This window comes from Phyllobates terribilis, unplaced genomic scaffold, assembly GCF_046119375.1.
Source record: "Phyllobates terribilis strain yellow unplaced genomic scaffold, ASM4611937v1 Scaffold_11__3_contigs__length_659146591, whole genome shotgun sequence".
In the NCBI taxonomy this organism is placed as follows: domain Eukaryota; kingdom Metazoa; phylum Chordata; class Amphibia; order Anura; family Dendrobatidae; genus Phyllobates; species Phyllobates terribilis.
The window spans coordinates 342,289,622-342,312,977 of record NW_027362771.1 but is presented as its reverse complement, the minus strand read 5'-3'; positions in this window follow the sequence as shown (position 1 = coordinate 342,312,977).

Below are 23,356 nucleotides of genomic sequence, written 5' to 3'. Positions count from 1 at the left end.
TGTAGCTGATTCACAGTACACACGTGTGCGTGCTGATAAGGGAATATTGAGGACTCTTTCCTACAGGCAATTACGTCAGGTTAAAAGAGCAGCGGCAAAAAAGCCTTGTCATAGCGGCAGACAAGTTTTTGAAGCTGCTGGTGCCTCCAACGTCCCCCGAACAACAAGATGCAGGGTCCTTCAGAAGTTTGCAGCTGTGCGTAAGCCATCCTGTCGACCTCCTCTATCCACTGCACACAAGCAGAAACAGCTCCAGTGGGCCAAATAATACATGAAGACTGACTTCAAAACCGTTTTGTTCACCGATGAGTGCCGTGCAACGCTCGATGGTCCAGATGGATGGAGTGGAGGATGGCTGGTTGATGGACACCCCATGCAAACACGGCTACGGCGCCAACAAGGAGGAGGTAGAGTAATGTTTTGGGCTGGAATCATGGGGAGAGAGATTGTCGGCCCCTTTAGGATCCCTGAAGGGGTAAAGATGAACTCCATAATGTATGTTGAGATTCTCAAACAGCACTTCCTGCCATGGTTCAACAAGAAGAACCGTGCATTCCGCAGCAAGATCATTTTCATGCATGATAATGCACCGTCTCATGCTGCACATAACACATCTGCATCTCTGGCTGCTATGGGCATAAAAGGGAACAAACTTATGGTGTGGCCCTCATGCTTCCCTGACCTCAACCCCATTGAGAACCTCTGGAGCATCATCAAAAGGAGTGTCTATGATGGCAGGAGGCAGTTCACATCTAAGCAACAGCTCTGGGAGGGTATTCTGTCCTCATGCAAAACAATTAAAGCAGAAACCATCCAAAACCTGACAAATTCAATGGACGAGAGAGTTCAGAAGCTCCTTTCGAACAAGGGGTCCTATGTGCAAATGTAACATCACCTAGAATAAAGTTTTGAGTTGAAAACTGTTTGATTTCAGTTTGTAATAACCTGCTAATGCTTATAATTTCAAAAATGACCATTTTTTTGTTCTTTATTAAAATGAAAAGGTTGAAAACTCTGCTGTGCATAATAATTTGGAACATGCATTTTGAGTGCAGTTTGAGTGTTTTATTTTTTAAAAAATATACTGTTATCATAGGCAGATTGTACAAAAACCTTTCAATTGCACTCTAATAGTTATTTGACTGGAAAATTACAATGACTGCAATTCATATAGGTAATTTGGGAAAATCTGAGAAAATATTACTTGCATAATAATTTGGAACACAGTGTATATAGGCGCAGTCACAAAATGGCATATTTCTCAACTTTTGAAGACAGGGAACTGGACATATCTTGTAGCATATACATAGTAAATGTGCCCATACTGAAGCCCTGTTGTGTTCATACCCCTTTTATCGACGTATAGATTTAAATACCCCCAAAAATGCATCCAACACACTGCATGATAGCCCCTATAGTAAATTCCCCTACATGCACAGTATGATGACTCATAGTCCTCCCAGGAAAGTATGATGTCCCCACAACCACCCACACAGTATGATGGCCCACACACACCAACAAAGTATGATGGCCCTCACAAACCCCCACAGCAACCCCCCAAGCAACCCCCTCCTCACACAGTATGATGGTCCTCGCAAAATATGATGATCTCCACAGACCCGGATTGTATGATGGCCCTCACAGCCCCCACACAGCATGATGGCCCCACATGCCCTCCACAGAACCCCATATAATATGATGAAGGTACCCACAGTATGATAGTCAGCACAGATCCCCCACACACAGTAAAATTGGCCCCTACAGTAGTCCCCGCCACAATATGATGGTCCCCACAAGCCCCCCACATAATATGATGACAGCCTTTCAGTAGTCCCCATCACAGTATAAGGACCCACAAACCCCTACAAGTACTGATGTATGAAAAATATAAAAACGTATTACCTAGCCCTGTTTCCCCAATGAGCTGCTCTATGCATCGTGTGAACTGAGGCTATGCACAGCAGACGTAATATAGCTACGTCATTATGCCTGCTGCGCTCAGACACAGACTCACGGCCTAATGGTACAGCTGTACCTTTTAGCACTGGGTCTCCTCAACTCAAGGCTCAAAGTGGCCATGAGGTCTGCCGCTATTTGTGGTATGCCACTTGTTCTATAGTAAGAGCTATTTTGCACAGTGACATTTTTATGTACGGTATTTTTCGGACTATAAGACACACTTTTTTCCTCCAAAATTTTGGAGGAAAGTGGGGGGTGGGTCTTATAGTCCGAATACTATATACATGGCTGTGTGTGGTGGTGGGTGTGGAGGAGCGACAGTGGGGGAGCAGTGTGGCACAGGAGGCAACACCCGCCTGCTGCAGCTTACACTGTGCCCGATACTAAAGAAAATGAATATTCCCTGCTCCCCACGCCCATGGGCGTGGAGAGCAATGAATATTCATTTTTCTTAATTGCCGGCACACTGTACCGCAACGCGGCTCCTGCTGCGCTCTGCGGTCTGTGTGCCCGCTATTAAAGCTCATGAATACTTTCTACAACCCACTCCCATGGGTTGTAGTGAATCTCCATGGTCTTTAATAGCGGGCACACTGACCGCAGAGTGGCAGCAGGAGCCGCACTGCGGTACAGTGTGCCGGCTATTGAACAGACTGAATGGTCACTGCTCCCCACGCACAGAGTCCCGGCGTGGGGAGCAGTGATTATTCCAGCACAGCGTCTCACACTGTGTGAGGGCGCATGGCAGGGACGCCATGCGCACCCTGCCTTGCGTGGCTCACACAGTGAGAGTGTCGGCAGCAGAGCAGGACAGTGCTGGCGGAGAGAGGAGGTGAGTATGATTGTTTATTTATTTTTTTGTAGGCAGCGTGATGGGGGCTCAGAGGGTGCCATGCATACCAGGATGAGGGCTCAGAGGGTACCATGCATACCAGGATGGGGGCTTAAGGGGTGTTGTGCATACCAGGATGGGTGCTCAAGGGGTGCCGTGCATACCAGGATGGGGGCTCAGAGGGTGCCATGCATACCAGGATGGGGGCTCAAGGGGTACCATGCATACCAGGATGGGGGATCAAGGGGTACCATGCATACCAGGATGGGGGATCAAGGGGTGCCATGCATACCAGGATGGGATGGGGGCCATTTATACCAGGAAGGAGGGGCCATACATACTAGGATAGAGGATATTAACAGAATTGGGGGACATTACCCCAATACCAGTGTCAGCAGCAGACCCCCTCCCCCATAACAGGGCATCATGACCACATTTTTTGCTTAATTTTTTTTCCTATTTTCCTCCTTTAAAACCTAGGTGCGTCTTATGGTCTGGTGCGTCTTATAGTCCGAAAAATACGGCATATACATATGTATAGTGAAGTCCATGTTACTACAATCGTGAAATGATATATGGATGATATAGAATTTCACTCATAAAGACCTTTGTCCAAATATCAACATCGTGGACGAAATACCCTGATCAGAAACTGGGCTAGCTTTATGGCTTTGTAACCTGTGAAGATTGTGCAAAGCGCATCTCTCTCCCACGCCACTGTGTTAGCCTGCCAAGAATGTATGGTTTATATAGAAGAATACAGCAGCCTCTGTAAGTGTTGAGATGTGCAAACACTGAATATATGACATTTCAACTTCATTACTGCTATATAGAATATACTTATAAAATGAAGGTGCTTAGTGCATAAATTGGCCAATTCAAGAGAGCCCACCAGCCGTGACAATCCGTATCTTTCTTTCATGGGACCATAACCTAATAATTTTCAGACATACCTCTCCCAGTCTAAAAGCTACAAATATAAAGGACAGATAGGATCCAGAACTAATTAAAAACAGCTTAAGGCCTCATTCACACGTCAGTGTTTTGCAACAGTGTTTGTTAGCGAAAAATTGGAGTGAAGCTTATAGAGAAAAACTATAATTCGAAGATTGCTACCTGTTCTGTGTTTTGGAGACACTCCTGGATTTGGCATAGTAATACTGATGAAATACTGATCAAAAATACTAATGTGTGAATGAGGCCTAAGGGTGATGGGAGGGGATCAGTCAGATTTGGAGGCAGTCACCATCCCCAATAGTATACTGATTTCCTTTCATCAGCCTAAGTCCTCTTTCACGCGTCCAGATATTTCCGGTACTGGAAAAATAAGTACTGGAGACATCCGTGTCCGTGTGTACCTGCGTGACTACAGTGTGCCGCTCGCAAATGCTGAGGAGCAGAGGAGAATGACTCAGTTCAGCGAGCGGACCCCTGCCCTGTGCTGAGCTCAGTGAGTGGTGTACTGTTACTCAGTGAGCTCCACGCAGATCAGGAGCCCACTCGCTGGAGTGAGTCATTCTCCTCTGCTCCTCAGCGTTTGCAGTCGCTTCAAGCCCCCGCACACACTGATGCAGAATTGTCTGTCAGGTGGATTACAACGTGGGACAGTATGTCGGACAGGTGTTTTTTATTGTATTCTTATTTTTACACTTGCTGGACACAGCGGGAGCAGAATACAACTCTCAACATTGTACCCTGCTGGTGTTGATCGCAGCGCAAGCAGGGGACAATGATGACAGATGCCTTCAGCACCCGGCATTTGGCAACAGCGCTAACTGTACACTGCTTCCCAGGCGCCAGAACGTGTGATCCTGATGACACACAAATGTTTTTTTTTATTTCTCCACTTATAATAAAAACGGATGACACTTGGACCACACTCTGATCAAAGTCTAATTATAATAATTGGTCCATTTTCCTTGTATGTGGAAAAATCTGAAGTGTGAAAGGCTGTTTTTAATTAGTGGTGGATCCTACCTGCCCTTTAAATTTGGTTAGGCCCCATGAAAGAATGGCATACCTTATCGTTGTTGATAGGCTCCCATGAATTGGCCAATTTATGCACCAAGTACCTTCATTTTGTGCATCTCTGCACTTACAGAGGAGACTGTATTGCTTTGTTTGTTTATTATGTGGCCACACACACACACACACACACACACACACACACACACAAACACACATATATATATACACGCACACATACACAGAAAGAGGGGTTGTCCAAGTTTGGGATGAAAGTCGGCAATCTCTCTATATGACTGCAGACATCTGAATCCTCACATCATACGCTGTCAGGATTCTCTGATGCCAGTGGCAAGACCAGCTGGTCACGTGGCTACAAGTATGTGATTTGCATATATGTGATCACGTGCTGATTAGACATGCTTGGCCTCACTCAGTTCACTTGTATTGATCGAGACCAAGCACTTCTAGTCGGAATGTGACTGGAAGCATGCAAACCGCTTATTTGTGGTCGCATGACCGCCCACTCTCGCCGCAGGAATCAGAGAATTCTGGCAGTGTGCGCTGTGAGGATTCAGAAGTCAGCAGTCATATAAAGTGATTGCAGACTTTCATCTCAAACCTGGACAACCCTTTTAAGCTAGATGCGGCAAATAGACTAATGGTTAGTGATGGTCTGGGGGTTAGATTTACGGATTCTGACAGCCTTGTGTTTTGCTCTGCTGTGCACTCTTCAGCCTGTCCATTCCTCCTTCCATTAAAGAGGTTGTCCACTACTTTTTGATTCATGACCTATCCCTAGGATAGGTCATCAATCTCTAATCGGTCGGGGTCCGACACCCGGCACCCTCGCCGATCAGCTGCTATCGGTGCCGCCCGGAAGTACTTACTTGTGGAGCTGGCCATCTTCTGATAGCGGCAGCTGCAGTGTACTATACATCAATTTGTGTATATCGAAGCTTCGGCAACTATCAGAAGACAGCCAGCTCCACAAGTGAGTACTTCTGGTCGGCACCAATAGAAGCTGATTGGCGAGGGACAGGTGCCGGCTCCCGACCTATCAGACATTGATGATCTATCCTAAGGGACCAGAAGATGACACCTGTGACAGTAGAAGCACTGGCTTAAAATGGGTCTTCAATCAAAAAGTAGTGGACAACCTCTTTAATCCTCCCCTAAGAGACCATGATCTGCAGTGCAGATAAATGATAAATGTGTGTAAAGTAGTAATTTATACAATTTACTAATGAGCTTCCAGGTGTCATGTTCAGCTATAATCCCCTCTGGTCCCAGGTTCAGGAGCCCCACCTCTGGCCCTGTGGTGATGGACACAGGACACAGACAGTTGCCCCATGTGAAGGAGGCTTCCTGACTCTTTCACAATTCTATTTATGACCCCTCCCCTCCCCCAGCCTTAACACCCGCACATCCAACAGACAGCACACAGGGCAAAAACTAATTTCACACAGAGTGCACAGTGCTGTGCTGTTAAACATGCTGAGTCAGTCAGCTGAGTCTCACCCCTGCATCCAGGTCGGCTCCCTCTGTCTCCATTAGCCAAGCTCCAATGATCACCATGCTCAGGCTGCTCAGCTCCTCTATGGTGATTGTGCACGCAGCGTATTGATCTAGAGGGGCGTGTCTATGGACAGGGCAGTCGACGCCGGGCCCCCTGAACCCTCGGGCCCCATAACAGTCGCGTGGTCTGCCGCTATGGACGGGACTCCACTGCTCTAACATTATGTGATTTGTAAGATGACCTCATCACCTATCAAATACCTCCTGACAGCTCAGACTCTACCCCTCACCACCCAGCTTCAGCCTCCTTGTCGCTCTTTACGTCCTCCCATGCAGCTAAAGATATGTTTAAAGAAATCAATCTCTGACAGTGGCATTTAACACGTGACAGCATGTGTGTCTATCGTTCCCTCCGCCCATCGGTGTGCCTGTTATGTGATCGCAGGTTGCCGATGGGTTGTCCTTACAGCCGGGGGTCAGCTGATGACTTACGTGCCTGTTATTACGGAGCTCCTTTGAAACCCTGCCTGTGGCCAGGCTTCAAAGGAGACCGTGATTTATGCTATATACAGCGATACTGTGGCATCGCTGTAAATAGCACAAGCAATCGGACAATCACATCTTCATGTCCCCTAAGGGGGCTAACAATAACAGTGAGAAAAATAAAAAAAGTTTTGAAAAAAATGTAAAAAAACTTAAAATATTGTGACATGCAGAAGTAGTGCTGTCGCTTCAAAAGCATCCAGCAACTATTAGAAGTAACATAAGCACAGGAGACAGGAGGCGTTGTGCTCCAGAAGCATCCAGCAACTAGAGGGGTTAACACAGTCACAGGAGACAGGGAGTGTTTTAGCAGAGCCCCAGGGGGATTGTGGGGAAGTTGTTTACTGTCTGGCTGGAGCCTAAGAGAAAGGTGGTGTGTGATCTGTATCTCACAGAAGGCAAGGGAACAGAATTCAGGTCAGGAGGGAAGCTAAACACAGGTCAGATAGACTCCCTGAGCTAACAGTGTGGAGTATTATGGGGCAGAAAGATAAGGACTGGAAGGAATCGTGTCATAGGGATCTTCTCCCTCATCAAACCCTCCCTCCCCCTCCATCTCCATGCAGGATAAAGAATTATGTGCACTATTGTGTCCTTGTGAAGGAAAAAACCTGTGGTTGTGTATGCATAGAAGTGTGCTGCAAAGAGATCTAATCTGTGCTGAATTATGCTACTGAAGAGACTGACGTTACTGTGCCTGCTTTAATAGACTGTACTGTGGTGAAGCCTGTTGCTTCAAAGAGTTAAATGGTCCTGGCCGTACTTGATTAAACTCCACTGTTCAACTGTTATGAAGAATCTTGTCAGATGTGTCTGGTCAGCAATTGAATCTATCGTGTGCCTGAGAGAAGCTGCAGCCTATGGTCGCCCTGGGTAACGGTTCCCCCAGGATTCCAACAAATTCATAAAACCCGTCTCACCCTATCTGAACCTAGCGGCGTGCGTGTAATTATATAACCTTTATTAAAGTTATTTAAAATTGTACGGATCAATGTAGGGACGCCCTGCAGATGGTTTGCTGAAGGGCCTCTACATTTATCCATTTACCATAGATTTCCTGATGAACCAACATCTAGTGGGGAAACTTGTCAAGATACACTGAAAGATCATTCATGTGGATTGATAAGTATAATGAACCATGTTATCTATACATTTTTCAGTCTATGATAACTGTGCTTTTTTTCAGCACTAATGTTTATATTTGTGGCCACCATAGCATTATGAATTATTTGGGCCTATTATTGTGACTTCTATCTGAGCTCAGGATAGCTTCTCGTTTGAGGTCAAGCTGAAGGGCTAAGGATTTACATATGATTTAATTGGCATATTTGTGAGATGTCATATTTTGTATATATATCCGCATTGAAGCGTATACAATATTATATTGCTGCCTTGCTGACTTATGTTGGGAGAGAAAACCAGATGAGGAACAATCAGAGAAAAGGTATAATAGAAACAAGTGCACCAATGTCCAGCATGAGAGCCTTAAAGCCTCCTCATGTCCAGCATTAGAGCCCCACAGCCTCCCCATGTCCAGCATGAGAGCCCCACAGCCTCCCCATGTCCAGTATGAGAGCCACACAGCCTCCTCATGTCCAGCATGAGACCCCCCTAGCCTACCCATGTCCAGAATGAGACCCCCATTGCCTCCCCATGTCAGCATTAGATCCCCATAGCCTCCCCATGTCCAGGAAGAGATGCCCATAGCGTCCCCATGTACCGGATAAGAGCCTTATAACCTCCCCATGTCCAGGATGAGACCCCCATAGCCTCCCCATATCTAGGATGAGAGCCTTATAGCCTCCCCATGTCCAGGATGAGAGCCTTATAGCCTCTTCATGTCCAGGATGAGAATCCCCATAGCCTCCCCATATCTAGGATGAGAGCCTTATAGCCTCCCCATGTCCAGGATGATAGCCTTATAGCCTCTTCATGTCCAGGATGAGAATCCCCATAGCCTCCCCATGTCTAGGATGAGAGCTTTATAGCCTTTCCATGTCCAGGATGAGAGCCTTATAGCCTCCCCAGGTCCAGGATAATACCGCCATAGCCTCCCCATTTCCAGGATGAGACCCCCATAGCCTCCCTTTGTCCAGGATGAGACCCCCCATTGCCTCACCATGTCCAGGATGAGAGCCCCAAAGCCTCCCTATGTCCAGGATGAGAGCCTTATAGTCTCCGCATGTCCAGGATGAGACCCCCATAGCCTCCCCATGTCCAGGATGAGACCCCCATAGCCTCCCTTTGTCCAGGATGAGACCCCCCATTGTCTCACCATGTCCAGGATGAGAGCCCCAAAGCCTCCCTATGTCCAGGATGAGAGCCTTATAGTCTCACCATGTCCAGGATGAGAGCCCCAAAGCCTCCCTATGTCCAGGATGAGACCCCCATAGCCTCCCTATGTCCAGGATGAGACTTCCATAGCCTCACCATGTCCAGCATGAGACCCCCATAGCCTCACCATGTCCAGCATGAGACCCCCATAGCCTCACCATGTCCAGCATGAGACCCCCATAGCCTCACCATGTCCTGCATGAGACCCCCATAAGCTCCCATACACATGAAAAAAAAAAACACATACTCACCTCGATCCTGTTTCCCCGGCGCTCTGCCTGTTCCTCTGCTCCTGTCTCAGGTGTGCTAACTCTCTATAGTACACAGCTGACGCAATGAAATTACGTCATTGCGTCAGTTGTTTCACCCGCTGATTGGTGGAGGAAGATGTCGGAGGCCCCTCCTCCAGCAATGCAGTCAACGCGAATGGAGACAGCGGGCGGATGGAGAAAGCAGGCGGGCGTGGGATAGCACGGTGCGGCCCAGGTCTGCTCTGAGGTAAATATTTAAATAAAATGGACAATTTTAAATATCTTTAATAAAGGTTACATTTTAGGGTTTTTTATGCAAATAATATGGCTATACCCTTTAATTGTTTGATTTGCTGTTAAAAAAAAAAGTTCATATCATTCCTCTTTTCCCCCATTGAAAATAAAGATATTAAAAAATGAAAAAAAATACACACATGCGGTATCGATTTTTTAGTCTCTGCAATTCCATGAAAAATGCTGTAAAAAAGTTACATCTTTCCCAAAATGGTATTACTAAAGATGTCTTCTCGTCCCGCAAAAATAAGCCATCGGACAGCTCCATCGACTGAAAAATGAAAATGTTATGGGTCTCGGAAAATGGCGACACAAAATTTGGGGGGCAAACTTCAGATCTTTTTTCAACACTAAAATGATAAAAAACTGGACATGTTGGATATCGCCGTAATCGTATTGATGAGGAGAATAATATTGTAAGGTCATTTTTACCCCAAAACGTACACTGTAAAAACAATTCCCATAAAACATTGTCAGAATTGCATTTTTTTCCACAATTTCACCGCACTTGGAATTGTTTCCCATTTTCCAGGACACTAGTGGTAAAATGAATGGTGTCATTCAAAAGTAAAACTCGTCCCACAAAAAACAAGCCCTCATATGTCTATGTGAACAGAAAAATAATTATGGATCTGGGAAGAAGGGGAGGAAAAAATGGAAACACAAAAACGGAAATTAGCTGCGGCGTGAAGGGGTTAAGTCTGCACCAAATCTGCAAGTCACAAATAAGCAACGTGTGCATGAGGCTTCAGGATTCTCATTCACTTCAGGAAAACCTTCAGGTTTTGTGACAAATCTGCGCAGAAAAAAAACCGCAGCAAAAACACAAAGTGTGCACACAACCTTACAGTAGGACTGTCTACTGTGCCCATAACAACCAATCAGAGAACAGCTTTCATTTTACCAAAGCAGATTGAGAAATGAAATCTGAGCTCTGATTGGTTGCTATGGACAACAAAGACAATGTAATGAACAGTTTTGATAAATGAGACTCTGCATTATACATCAGGGGACAGCAGCTCTATGTCACTGCTCCACCACTGCTATCTGGAGATGGGACCAAGAACAATTGATGAGAATCGAGCATTATGGGTAATGTAGTCTGCATTACAGAAAACAATATAGGAGAAGACCTCAATATGGCGGATAACACAGACATGGCACATCTGCTACAGCAGGTACACAAGGCAGACACAAGGATCTCTAAATGTACGGCGTACGGTGCTGAGAAGCTACTGCAATACTCATGAAATAAACCTCCAAAGAGACGGACAATCCTTTACACGTATCACTAGGATTATTATTATTCTTTATTATTATGGCGCCATTTATTCCCTGGCGCTTTACATGTGAGAAGAATATATACATAGTAAACACAAGTACAACAATGATGAGCAATACAAGTCAGAGACTGGTACAGGAGGAGAGAGGACCCTGCCCGCGAGGGCCACAGTCTACAAGGGATTGGTGAGGATACAGTAGATGAGGGTACAGCTGGTCGTGCAGCGGTGTGGTGGAGAGGTGGTTACTGTAGGTTGTAGGCTTGTTGGAAGAGGTGGGTCTTCAGGTTCCTTTTGAAGGTTTCCATGGTGGGCGAGAGTCTGATATGTTGGGGTAGAGAGTTCCAGAGTAGGGAGGATGCACGGGAGAAATCTTGTATGTGATTGTGGGAAGAGGAGATAAGAGGAGAGTAGAGAAGGAGATTACAACATTCTAACATTTCCATAAATTTGGCAACTTTTTGGGACCGTTTTCTGCAGAACAAGTAATTTAAGGGTTTGTCCATTACTTGTTAACCCCTTCTGGAATTTTACAGTGCCCCAAATAAAGTAAAAACACTTCATATTTACCTTAGAGTCAACATCGCTGGAATGGCGCCATTCCAGGGGAGATGTGTTTTTTTATTTTATTTCAAGCACTGCAGCATTTAAAGGGGCCATGTCACCAAGGTTTTGACAACTAATCTGAGATATAATATATAAAGAGATATAGTGTATAGATATATAATATATAGAGATACATGTGTCACTTATTGGGCTGTTTGCTGCAGTTTTGATAAAATAACTGTTTTATCAGCAGGAGATAATCACTAGAGGACTACTGCCAGGTAGTCATCTATATTCATGAGCTCTGTATAACCCCGCCCCTACCACTGATTGGGAGCTTTCTGCCTATGCACAGTGTACACACACAGAAAGCTGCGAATAAGTGTTGTTAGCAGGGATATACAGAGCTCAGCATTCAGAGAACTGGTAAATCTGTAGTAGATAAAACTGTGATTTTATCAAAATTATACCATGCAGTCCAATGAATAGAACATCATTGGTATAAGGGTTTCTGCCGCTATATCATGCTGCTCTCAGATAGGGTAACAAAAACTGCTGCCAGATTCCCTTTAAAAAGGCGTCAGCATTTTCCATGTGTTGTGGTAAATCTCAGCAGAACTGAACCTGGACATTACACAATGATAAGAACATTTCACCATGATTTGGGAACACATAACTCTGACCACTTTATATTGGTAAATTGCCTGCAACCCCTATAATCATCTGCTCTAATATAAAACTGGTTTTGGCCATTCTTCATTATAAAGGTAGATTTGGAATCATTTTGCTGACTTTATCCCCGGATTACATGTGGAGGTATAAACATGTCCAATAACGTTCCCTATAATTACTAGTTACATCTCTCTTCTTACCTGAGCCTCCCACGTCTTCTTTCTTCTGGCTATTAGCCTGGATTGATGGTGTCTTTCCTTCCTCTGAACAGTCCAGGCTGATTCTTCTGTTCTTCGGTCCTTTACTCTGGACAATGATGTCTTCATCCACTCGCTCCATCTCTGGGGTGGGAGACATCTTCTGTCCTGAATCTGGTTTCTTCGTCTTTTTTCCCTTCCTTTTGGGCTTTTTGATTGAAGACTTCTCATCAGCCGATGAGTCCAAATGTCTTCTGTTCTTCAATCCTTCACTCCGGGCAATGACGTCCTCATCCACTCGCTCCATCTCTGGGGTGGGCAACATCTTCTGTCCTGAGTGTATTTTTTTACTCTTTCTTCCTCTCCTTTTGTTTTTTTTGATTGAAGACCCTTCATCAGCTGATGAGTCCAAGTGTCTTCTTTTCCTCTCTCTCTTCCTCCCTACAATATCCTCTTTCTCCATATTAGCACTCTTCTCACAGTCCGTAGACAACTTCTTCACCATCACCAGTCAACTCCAACTGTCACTTTCATCAACTGTCAACTGAGCGCACGGGCACCAGGATGGCACTGGTCATGTGATCAGTAACTGACCAATAAGATTCTAAGGTGTATGCTACAGTATAAGTATTGGAATATATCAGTTTGATATAAGGGCTGTAATAAAATTAAATCTGTTTCTGTTCTACTGTTTTAAGTTAGTTGATTTAAACTTTATCTTTTCCATTTCCATCACTTCAGTATTATCTCACAAATAATTTTAGGATTTTAGGGCCCATTTTAACAATATGCTGTATTATTTATCCACACGAAAATCAATAAACTATATACCTGACCATTGTACTTATCGAGAAACATTTAAGATCTCTATATTATTTGCATTGAGTGGCTGCAAACAAAGCAAGCGAAATGAGTTTCTCATCCACTGCTGTACTCAGCATAAGCAGCAGCTGAAATGACAAATGTTTGTTTTGTTTGCTGCCTATGCAGAGCGCAAAAGTATGACAAACTCATTTTGACTTCAGTGCTATGTATAAGCAGTGATCAAGATGACAGAAAATGAGCAATTAATCATTGGAGACAGCTCTAATCATGTGCAGTGCATATAACCAGTGTTCATTCATTTGCTACTCATTTTCTGTTGTCTCAGCCTGATGATATTGAACCATATGTTCCTGTACTTTGTGGGAGAATAGTAATGTATATATTCAATTGCTTTATAGGACTAAATGTGATGAAACATTCTCAATTATGTTTAAAACAGTAGACACAATAATGATTGAAGATATAAGAATATATAGCATACATTATCTTTTCAGCCTAATTGTGGTGATCAAATATATCTATATCGATCCCTAATCCTCTTTATGCCATGTAGACACACACGATTGGTGAAAAGTTTTGGCAGTTGTCTGCTACTTGGTATCGATGAGTATTGAATATTGGAGTGACCATAATGTTCTGATTAGAAAGAAACCAACATGCATCACATGTGTTCATGTTTCTCGCTTGCTTTTGTGTAATTACAAACCTGTGTATGGCAATCTGTGCTGTTCTGTGCAAATTCATCGATGACCTCATCCCAGCACAAAAATGAATGCACTTTTAATGGCCATTGCTTTCTAATTTATTGGATCAATATCCTCACTGAGATCTTGGGACCCAACTCCTGCTTAGTAACAGTGTAGAAATGTCTTCCATCTGTTCATGGGTTTTCTTTAGAGTCATTGGATGGTGATGTCGGGGTCGTAGCGACATTCCACTCGTCCTCCAGTCACTCCAAATTAAGGCTATGAGCATGGGTCAAGCATTCAAAGAATGAGTCAGACAACAGGCTAGTTCTAACTCAGAGCATGCTCAGAAGGCTATTGGCAAGCCACGATCTCAGCAATGTTCTGCTTTTATTTCCGCATGCACAAACTTAAATACACTACATAATGGGGAGGGGAAAGGGGTTGTTCGGGGCGGGGTAAGCCATAAATGGATTGTTCGGGGCGGGGTAAGCCATAAATGTCTAGTATCCGGCCACTCCTGATTGGTCCATGTCTCCTTAACTCAGTCTCTGGGCAGACAACCGTCAGTTGATGATTCGGTTTCATTTCTCTGGAACAGGTGCTGGCTGATACCGGCGCCATCTTAGCATAAATTTCGATCTAAGTAACACGTAGCAAGGAAAGCTTATTGTTATAAGACACAAAATGGTGGTTAGTACATAAGCAAAGCGTATAAAAGTATAAAAGTAGAGAAAATATATATTCTTTTTTACCCTGACATTCCCCCCTAAACACTAAGCTTTCCCTTGCTTCGGGGCCTTTGAGACTGTCCATGTGTGGGGAGAGGGGAGGTGGATTTCTTCACCCAATTATCTTAGAAGCTGCCCCCTTATGGGACGCCCCCAAACAATTGAGCCCTACCCTAAATAACACATGGAGTTCTCCCAACTGACCCTAAACTAAATCTCTCAATTGGACTCTGTCATGGGGGGTCTGGTCAGGCTTGTTCAAAGGAGTGTATTTCTCCATATCTTCCTTACTGGTATCATCATGTAACAGAGATGTGGTTTCTTGATTCAAAAAGGTCCCGGAGGTTGGAACAGCATTGTTTATAGCTTTCCTGTATAAGGGGACTATACAGCATAGGACCACCAGGCCCAATACTAGTAGACCTCCCATTACTAGACAAGCTTGTTGGAGGAATCCCTTGAGCCCTCCCAACCAACCTGAGAAGAAGGAGGTATCTACCCCCGCATTCGCCTTCACTTCCTCTGCCAGACTTGTTATCCTTTGAAGAGCTATCATGGTTTTCCCATTCACTCCAGAGTTCTGGGGAATGTATGTGCAACATTCTTCCCCTATCATCCCACATACTCCACCTTTCTCAGCAAGAATCATATCTATTGCCAATCTATTTTGAAGAGTCATCCTCGTATTGGGCCCTAGTTCCTCAACTATGCCCTGGAAAACATCTCTGCTGTAATTTATAAATCTCTGTTCAGTGTAATAGACATAGTTTATCCAATCTACATTCCTATTGATCTGTATAGCCGGGATGAGTGAGAGAAATCCAGCAACTACTTGATTCTGGGCCTTGTACTCATCTGGGACCCCCCTAGGGACTCCTATAGAGTCTATATAGACCTTCGGGTCTTCTGCATAGCTCATATGCAGCTGTTCCAGACTTCTCTTTTTCCTGGTCAGTTCAGGAGTTGTTTCCGGGTTCCAGGGCAGGATTCTGAATTGCATGGCTAATTTTACTAGGGTGCACTGTCCGGTCCAGGTGGTGGGAAGCCTGGGTCTGAGTCGTCCATCCCCACAGAGCCAATAACTATCATATATATATCTAGAATGATTGCTTAGTAGATCAGTGTCCACAGTCTCGTTAGTCTGACAGAAACCGTCTTTGAAAATTCCTAAAGAACGACCGGTAGAGTTGTCAGGGGAGTAGCATCTATAATTATCTTTGGTTATTGTTACTTCACCTGGGGTCCGAATTTTTTGCCTTGGAGCTAACCAGGGGAATGTATTCAGGACAAGAGCTGTCGTCTAATTTATTTTTCAGCAACTTTAATAAGCAGAGGGTACTATTATGGTCAGCTGGGAAAGCATGGGTGTACAGATGAGTATTGGCGGCTGCACAGGCCACGCAACTTACGGATATGTTCTGGGCTCTAACATTGTACCGTACCCATTCTAACCATAGATTTTTACGGGGATTTACCTGGGTTTCTATGGAGAAAACTTCTTCCCACCCAAGCCCTGGGATGGGAATGACCTCGTTTAAAATTTTTTGCAGCATAACACCTTCGCTAGATTGACTTGTGTTCAAAGGGGCTGGTGTAGGTTTTGTTTGTATATCTTTTAGCTCTATTATTCCTTGCCTAGGGTTTATAGCACCATTGTAGCTACTCAAAACATATTTCCCCAAATCTCCTGTTTGAGGGTTCTCCAAATTCAGATATAAAGGGAAGCAGTCTTTTCCCATGAACATTTTGGTCTACGTGGCCACTGTACCTTATCTATAAATCCAGTGCTCAGGGTCATTCGGGTTAATAGAGATCTCCCTTCTCGGTCCTTCCTGTTTACAGCTTCCTTTGGTTTGTATCCCCAGTCAGTATCTCCCGTATTCCACCCCACATCTGACCAATAATAGCAATTTTTGTTTCCTGGACGGGTTACACAGAGATAAAACGTTCCTCGGGCATAAGCATTATACCAGTACCATGTCATTCCTGCACAATCCACTATGTCACAGTAATCAAATCGATACGTCTGAATTTTTGCGTGAGTATCTACCCAAAATGTGGTAGCTGTCCACCCTGGGACAGACAGTAAGCATATGGAAAGGATATAGAAGAAGGTAGTCATCTTTTATAGGCTCGTTTTGTCTCTCTTGCAGTGGGAGGCGTGAATCCAGGTGCTCTTGCCCTCAAGCTTCAGAGCTCTAGGAGTAGTCAGGATCACAGTGTAGGGGCCCTCAAATCTGGGTTGGAGACAGTCTTTCCGGACAAACTTCTTTACGTACACCAGGTCGCCTGGGGTGAAATCATGTACCGCATCACCTGTGGATTCTGGGAGAGAAGCAGATACTGTAGAGCGGGTGTTAGTCAATTCTTTAGACAGAGCAATCACAAATTTTACTACTCTATCATGTGTTTCAGACAACTCTTGGGGCCTAATTTCTCCTATTTTAGGTGGGGTCCCAAACAAAATTTCATAGGGAGTTAGCCCATGTTTAGCTTGTGGGGTGTGTCTGATATGATACAATACTATAGGGAGTAGGTCGGGCCAGGGGAGGGGATGATCTTGGGTCATTTTCAAGAGCTGGGTCTTGAGTGTGGAATTCATCCTTTCCACTTTGCCTGAACTGGCAGGATGGTATGGAGTGTGGAGGCCCAAATCTGTTCCCAACATGTTCCAAAGTTCTTTGTAGATATTTGCTGTGAAAGCTGGTCCTTGATCCGATTCTATGACTTGGGGAACTCCAAATCTGCAGGCAATTTCAGTGATCAGTTTCTTGGCTGTGACTTTAGCAGTCATGTTGACAACCGGGTAGGCCTCGGGCCAGGCTGAGAACATATCCACGGCTACCAAAACATACTCATATTTTCCTGCTTTAGGCATTTGGATATGGTCGACTTGTATTCTCTGCCAAGGGTAGTCTGGTTTAGCCAGGTGTTGGAGAGGGACCCGTGCCGTACACGTTGGGTTGCAGGTAGCGCAGACAGAGCAGGATTTTGAGTATGCAGTCACAGTGGAAGAGATTCCGGGTGCAAAGTACAGTTTCTTGATACATGCCAAGGCTTGATTCTTTCCTCTGTGTGTAGGCCCGTGAGCCCATGCTTGATAAAGAGTTGAGTCGACCTTTAAATCTTTGCGACCTGCCAGCATGGCTCCCGCCGCTTTCCATTGCTTGACTTCTTCAGTGGGGGTCTTCCTTTGTTCTTCACACAATTTTTCTTCAGGCATCCTGACCCCCCTGGATTCCACTCGTGTCTCCGCTGGACTTGTATGGTCTTCCGCCGGCTGTTCTTTGGCTCTTGCTCTAGTGAGCGCCACAGCTACGGTTTGCAGGGTCTCCCCCATCTCTTCTTCCTTTTCCTGCGACTTTGATGACACATTCTCCACTGCCGCAGTCTTGGCTGCTTGGTCAGCTAGGTGGTTGCCCCTGGCTTCCCTGGAATCTAGTCTTCCATGAGCCTTGACCTTGATAACAGCAACCTGAATGGGTAGTTCCAGGGCCTTCATTAGGGCCTTAATCCATGAGGCATGTTTCACTGGTGTACCTGCAGCTGTGATGAATCCTCTAGACTTCCACAAGAGTCCAAAATCATTGCAAATTCCATGTCCATACCTAGAATCGGTATATATGTTTGCCATTGTTCCAGCTGCCAGGTGGCAGGCTTCTGTGAGAGCTACAAGTTCAGCTTCTTGTGCAGACATGTATGGTGGTAGAGCTTCAGCCTTGAGGACTGTTAGATCTGTTGTGACAGCATATCCCGTGTGGAACTTCCCTTGAGGGTCTGCGAAACGGGATCCATCAGTCCATAGGTGCAAGGCAGGGTGTGCGAGCGGATGTGCCACCATATTCTCTGGAGCAGAAGTCTCTTCCTGCAAAATTTTTATACAATCATGAGGTTCCACCAATGAACCTTCACCCTGTTCGTCTTCCCCCCTAGAAGGTGGAAGCAAAGTGGCAGGGTTGATAGTCAGACATCTGGTAAATGTTATATTGGAGGGCAATAATAGGGAACACTGCAGCCGCAGGTGTCTTTGGTTGGTTAGATGTTTCGGAGAGGTTTGTTGCAGAACAGCCGAGAGATCATGGCCAGCCTGTATAACTAGATCATGTCCAAGGACGATATCAGCTGACTTGTCAAGGAGGATGTGAGCAGCGTGGACCGCCTTAAGGCACGTGGGGGCAGTTCGGGCGACAGGGTCCAGGCGGGCTGAGTAGTAGCCTAAAGGCCGATACTTATGATCATAGCGTTGTGCTAGAACTCCAGAGGCATGACCTTCCGATTCAGAGACAAAGAGGTGAAATGGCTGTGTATAGTCTGGTAAGCCCAAGGCCGGGGCAGAGACAACAGCCTGTTTAAGGCTGTCAAAACATAGTCTGCGTTGGTGAGAGATACGTGAATCTTCAGCATGAAACCAGACGGAGCCTTCGTCCTTAAGACAGTCATACAGGGGTTGCATAAGCTTTGAGACATCCGGGATCCATTGCCTGCAGTAAGTGATGAGACCAAGGAAAGTCTGCATAGCGGAGTAGGTGGTTGGGAAGGTGATATCCATGATGGCTTGTTTTCTTTCTTCAGTCAGATGTCTAGCACCTTGTGATATACAATGTCCAAGGAAAATGACCTTGGGCAGACACCATTGGACTTTGCCTTTCGAGACTTTACAGTTAGCTGAGTGAAGAAACCAGAGAAGGGATGCTGACATCTCTGGCAAATTTTCTTCAGTGCCGCAGAGTAAAAGATCATCCACATATTGTAGAATAGTGACCTGAGGGTTCTCTTGAACCCATGGCTCCAGAATAGACTTCATAGAATGAATGAATTGGTTAGGAGAGTTCTGGGCTCCTTGTGGAGTCCTGGTCCATGTAAGCTGTGCTCCTTGAAAGGTAAAGGCAAAAAGAAACCACGAATCTTCATGCAAGGGTATACTGAAGAAGGCGTTGGCCAGATCTAACACCGTAAACAAGGTGGCCGTTGGAGGCACCTGAGACAAGAGGGTGTTTGGGTTGGGTACCACTGGAGTTTCTAAAATGGTAGCTGCATTGACGGCTCTGAGATCCTGAACCAACCGGTATCTTGGAGGCTCTCCCGGAGCGGTTTTCCTTTTTGCAGGAAAGAGGGGTGTATTGCATGGAGATACACATCTGACAAGGACTCCTGACTCCAGGAGGGAAGCGATTTGGGTACCCAAGCTTTGTTCTTGTGCCGCCTTGAGGGGGTATTGTGGCAACCGTGGGTACCTGTGTCCAGGCTTGAGGTGTACTTGGACCGGGGGAACCTGCAGGAGGCCAACGTCCTCTGGCCCGCTGGACCACAGAGAGTGAGGGAACTGTGAGGTATCAAGAAGAGTGTGAGGTTGTATGGTCATCATCATGAGAGGGAAGGCTTTGAGAACGCAGCGGTCTTCAGTCCCTTGTTCGGAATGAGGATCTCGCAGAAGAAGCTCCATGCCATGGTTTCCGAAGGTAATAGTTGCCTTCATCCGCTCTAAGAGATCGGCTCCCAACAAATTAACGGGGCAAGTTTCTGAGACCAAGAATCTTGTGAGTACTCCAGTGAATGGTCCTGCAGACACAGGGACTGTGAGTGGAGAGGAAATATGTTGGCCTTCCACCCCAACACAGGTGAGGGTATCCGGTGATAGGGATACCGAGGGAGGGAGCTGTGTGGAAGAAATGACAGATGTGGCCGCCCCAGTGTCCACCAGGAACTTCAATGGTTGATGGTCCACCTGTAAAGTGACAGTCCCACAGGCGGCCGTGGGGTGCGTAGCCGGGAAAGTGGACACTGGTTGACCGGGCCGTCATTGGCGTGGGTGAGACGGTTCACCGAAAGGTCCATGGTTGGGTGGACCGTCATGAAACGAGCGGTCATGGTACTGTCTGCGGGTTGGACAGTCTCTGAGAATGTGATTAGGGCTACCACATTCCCAACACAGCATGCGTCCTTCAGAATCACGAGATTGTCTCTTGTCTCTAGGTGGCCCCCTGTCATTTCTTCTGTCTTGTTTCCTATATGTGGGAGGAGTATCATCACCTGTGCCTTTAACCATTACCCACTTGATTCCATATTGGTTGCCAGGGGGTGGGTAGCTTTCTTGAGCTTGATATACCATGGCAGGAGCGGCTTTCTTCTTTGGCTTAGTATCCTTTTCCATTTTTAGCATAGCTTTTTGGAAAGCTTTGACAATGTCCACCGCGTCGTTAAAAGAAGAAGAACGAATCTCGGGGCGTACCCTCAGAACCTCATCTCTGAGAGCGTCTTGTAGGCCATCTACTAGGGCCTGAACCAACAGGGCGGCCTGCGTCTTGACGTGAGGACTGTATCCGAGATCCTCAAAATGCATGCTGAGTCTTGCAGCATATCTTTCCACAGATTCATCAGGGTCTTGTTGAACATCTTGTACAGACCCAGCTTGATCTGACAAGCGATCCTGAGCCCAGGTTTTTAACTGTTTCATGTATTCTAGGCCGGATTCATACGTACTAAGGGATCCTGCTTTTGTGGAATCCATGGCCTTTTCGATAGTAGGCAATAAATATTCCTTGGCCTTCACAGATGTGATACCTGCCAAATCAGCCCAGGTTGCACCATAAATGGCTCTGGTTGTGTCCAAGCGTCTAGCATACTGCATGGGAGATTTATCGGGATCAGGAAGCTTTGAGACCAGAGTGTCTACTTGTACTGGGGTAAAGGGTTGATATTTGATCATCCCTAAAGGTCCAGAAACTTGTTGAGGACCGGGCAGCGTCACGTGTGCCTTGGTGGTGTTTGGGGTGGCCGCTAGGGAGGATTCTTCAGGCAACAGAACCGCATTAGGTATCGGTGTCGGGGAGGAGGTTGCCACTAGTAGCTTAAGGGCCAAAGGCATAGCAGCATGAACTGCTGGACTACGGACACATACAATGCGTATTGAGTCCAATCCATGGGGGAGGGTCTCCATGCCTTCCTTGAGGGCTATTACGTGTTCCTCCATGCACGGCCCGAGTGGGTAGCCGAAAATTCCAGAAGATATAAGTGGTATCGCTAAAGTGCGTCTGGGCATATCCTGATGACTCAATTTTCCTGCATGGAGGAGTACTGAACGGATGGTAGATGCGAGAGTGGAACGTGACTCTTCGGGGTTCTGGGGGTCATAAATAGGACCCACTGCATGTATGATGACATCAGCGGGCAGTCTACCCGCACGGGTGACTAAGGTCTGGCCTTTTGAAAGCTCTCCGTTTTCGGCTAAGTGAGCCTGGCATTCTGCAGCCAGAGTGGAACCAGCAGCAAGGGCAATTTTACGAGCCAATCCTCCAGCATGGCTCATACGGGTGTTTGCAGGGTTGACTATGGCCCCCACCCGATGTGTAAGGATGTCACCATAGCCTATTGACAGAGTGACAGGGCGTCCTGATGGGTCTACTAGATTCCGGGAGCGGCAGGGGTCCCAGACTTCTGAGGGACTGGGGGGTGGTGCTCTTTCAGCAGTTGCTTGGAGCAAGGGCCGGAGTATGGGTAATGAATGTGGGGTGGAGGATGCCATAGGAGACGTATGGGGTAAAGGGAGGGGCGCTGGAGTATCTTGAGCCCATCCCTCATCTGGCTCCGTATCGTCTTGAGTAACAGTATGTTGGTGGAGCGAGAGCAGTCTGGCCTGAAATTCTAGGGAGTTGAGGAGGATATCCCCAGAGTTAAGGGTGACACCCATGGGGAACAGAGGGAGCGCCTCAGCATCGTGGACTGGAGCAGAGGGTATCACATTAGTTTCAGATGGGTGCTCTGGGACTGCGGGCTTTTCCACCCGTGCTGGCGGCTGGTAATAAGCACCGGACGGATCTAGTAATGGATATAGGCCGGATTGGGGTTTCCCGGGCCTCCCACAACAAGTAAAAGGTGTAGTAAGATGGCCGTTGGAGGGAGGAGTTGGAGTGGGGGTGGGATTGTTCTTGGAGACAGGCTGGGCATCGTGCCATGGGCGGCCCGCCCCACAGACACAGCAGAACTTCACCCAGGGCGGGTTTTGCTCTCCGCACATACGACACGTCCATCCTTCCGATGATTTGGCGTCGGCGCCATTATAGGGTGGTGGCTGAGGGCTCGGTGTAGTGACAGGCATCAACGGGGTTACGGCCAATTTAGGGTCACATAACAAATCACATTCTGCAGCTTTCATGTATCCGAACAAAGGCTCGGCATTCTCTGTTCCCCCTGCACCATCTACTTCTTTCCAGCCCTCAACCTTTAAATCATTTGCTACTCTAAAATGTGCCTGAGCCTGGTGCAGGAGTCCTTCGTCACTCAACTTCCCCTTATTTTGTATAACGTATTCTTTCCATACTGAAGGCTGAAGTCTGCCCGTACTGGGTAAGCTTATCATTTTATACAGATTCCTAACATTCTTAACAGCCTTCTTGCCTTCCCGTGACTCTACTAGCTGGATGACTCCCACTGCACCATCCGGCAACTTGTGAGATCTTTCAGATTTGAACATACCCAACATTTTCTTATAGAATGCAATGATCTGTCGCGACTCAGATCACTGGTGCAGTCCACAGGTCGCCACCCGTCAGTGTAGAGCACACCTCAATACACTGGTGAGATAGAGAGACACCTCAATCTATCCCCTTCCCTAACCTTGAATGGCGACTTTACAGTGCGACTCACCACGGCACCCTGACTACAGGTCGCCACCCGTCAGTGTAGAGCACACCTCAATACACTGGTGAGATAGAGAGACACCTCAA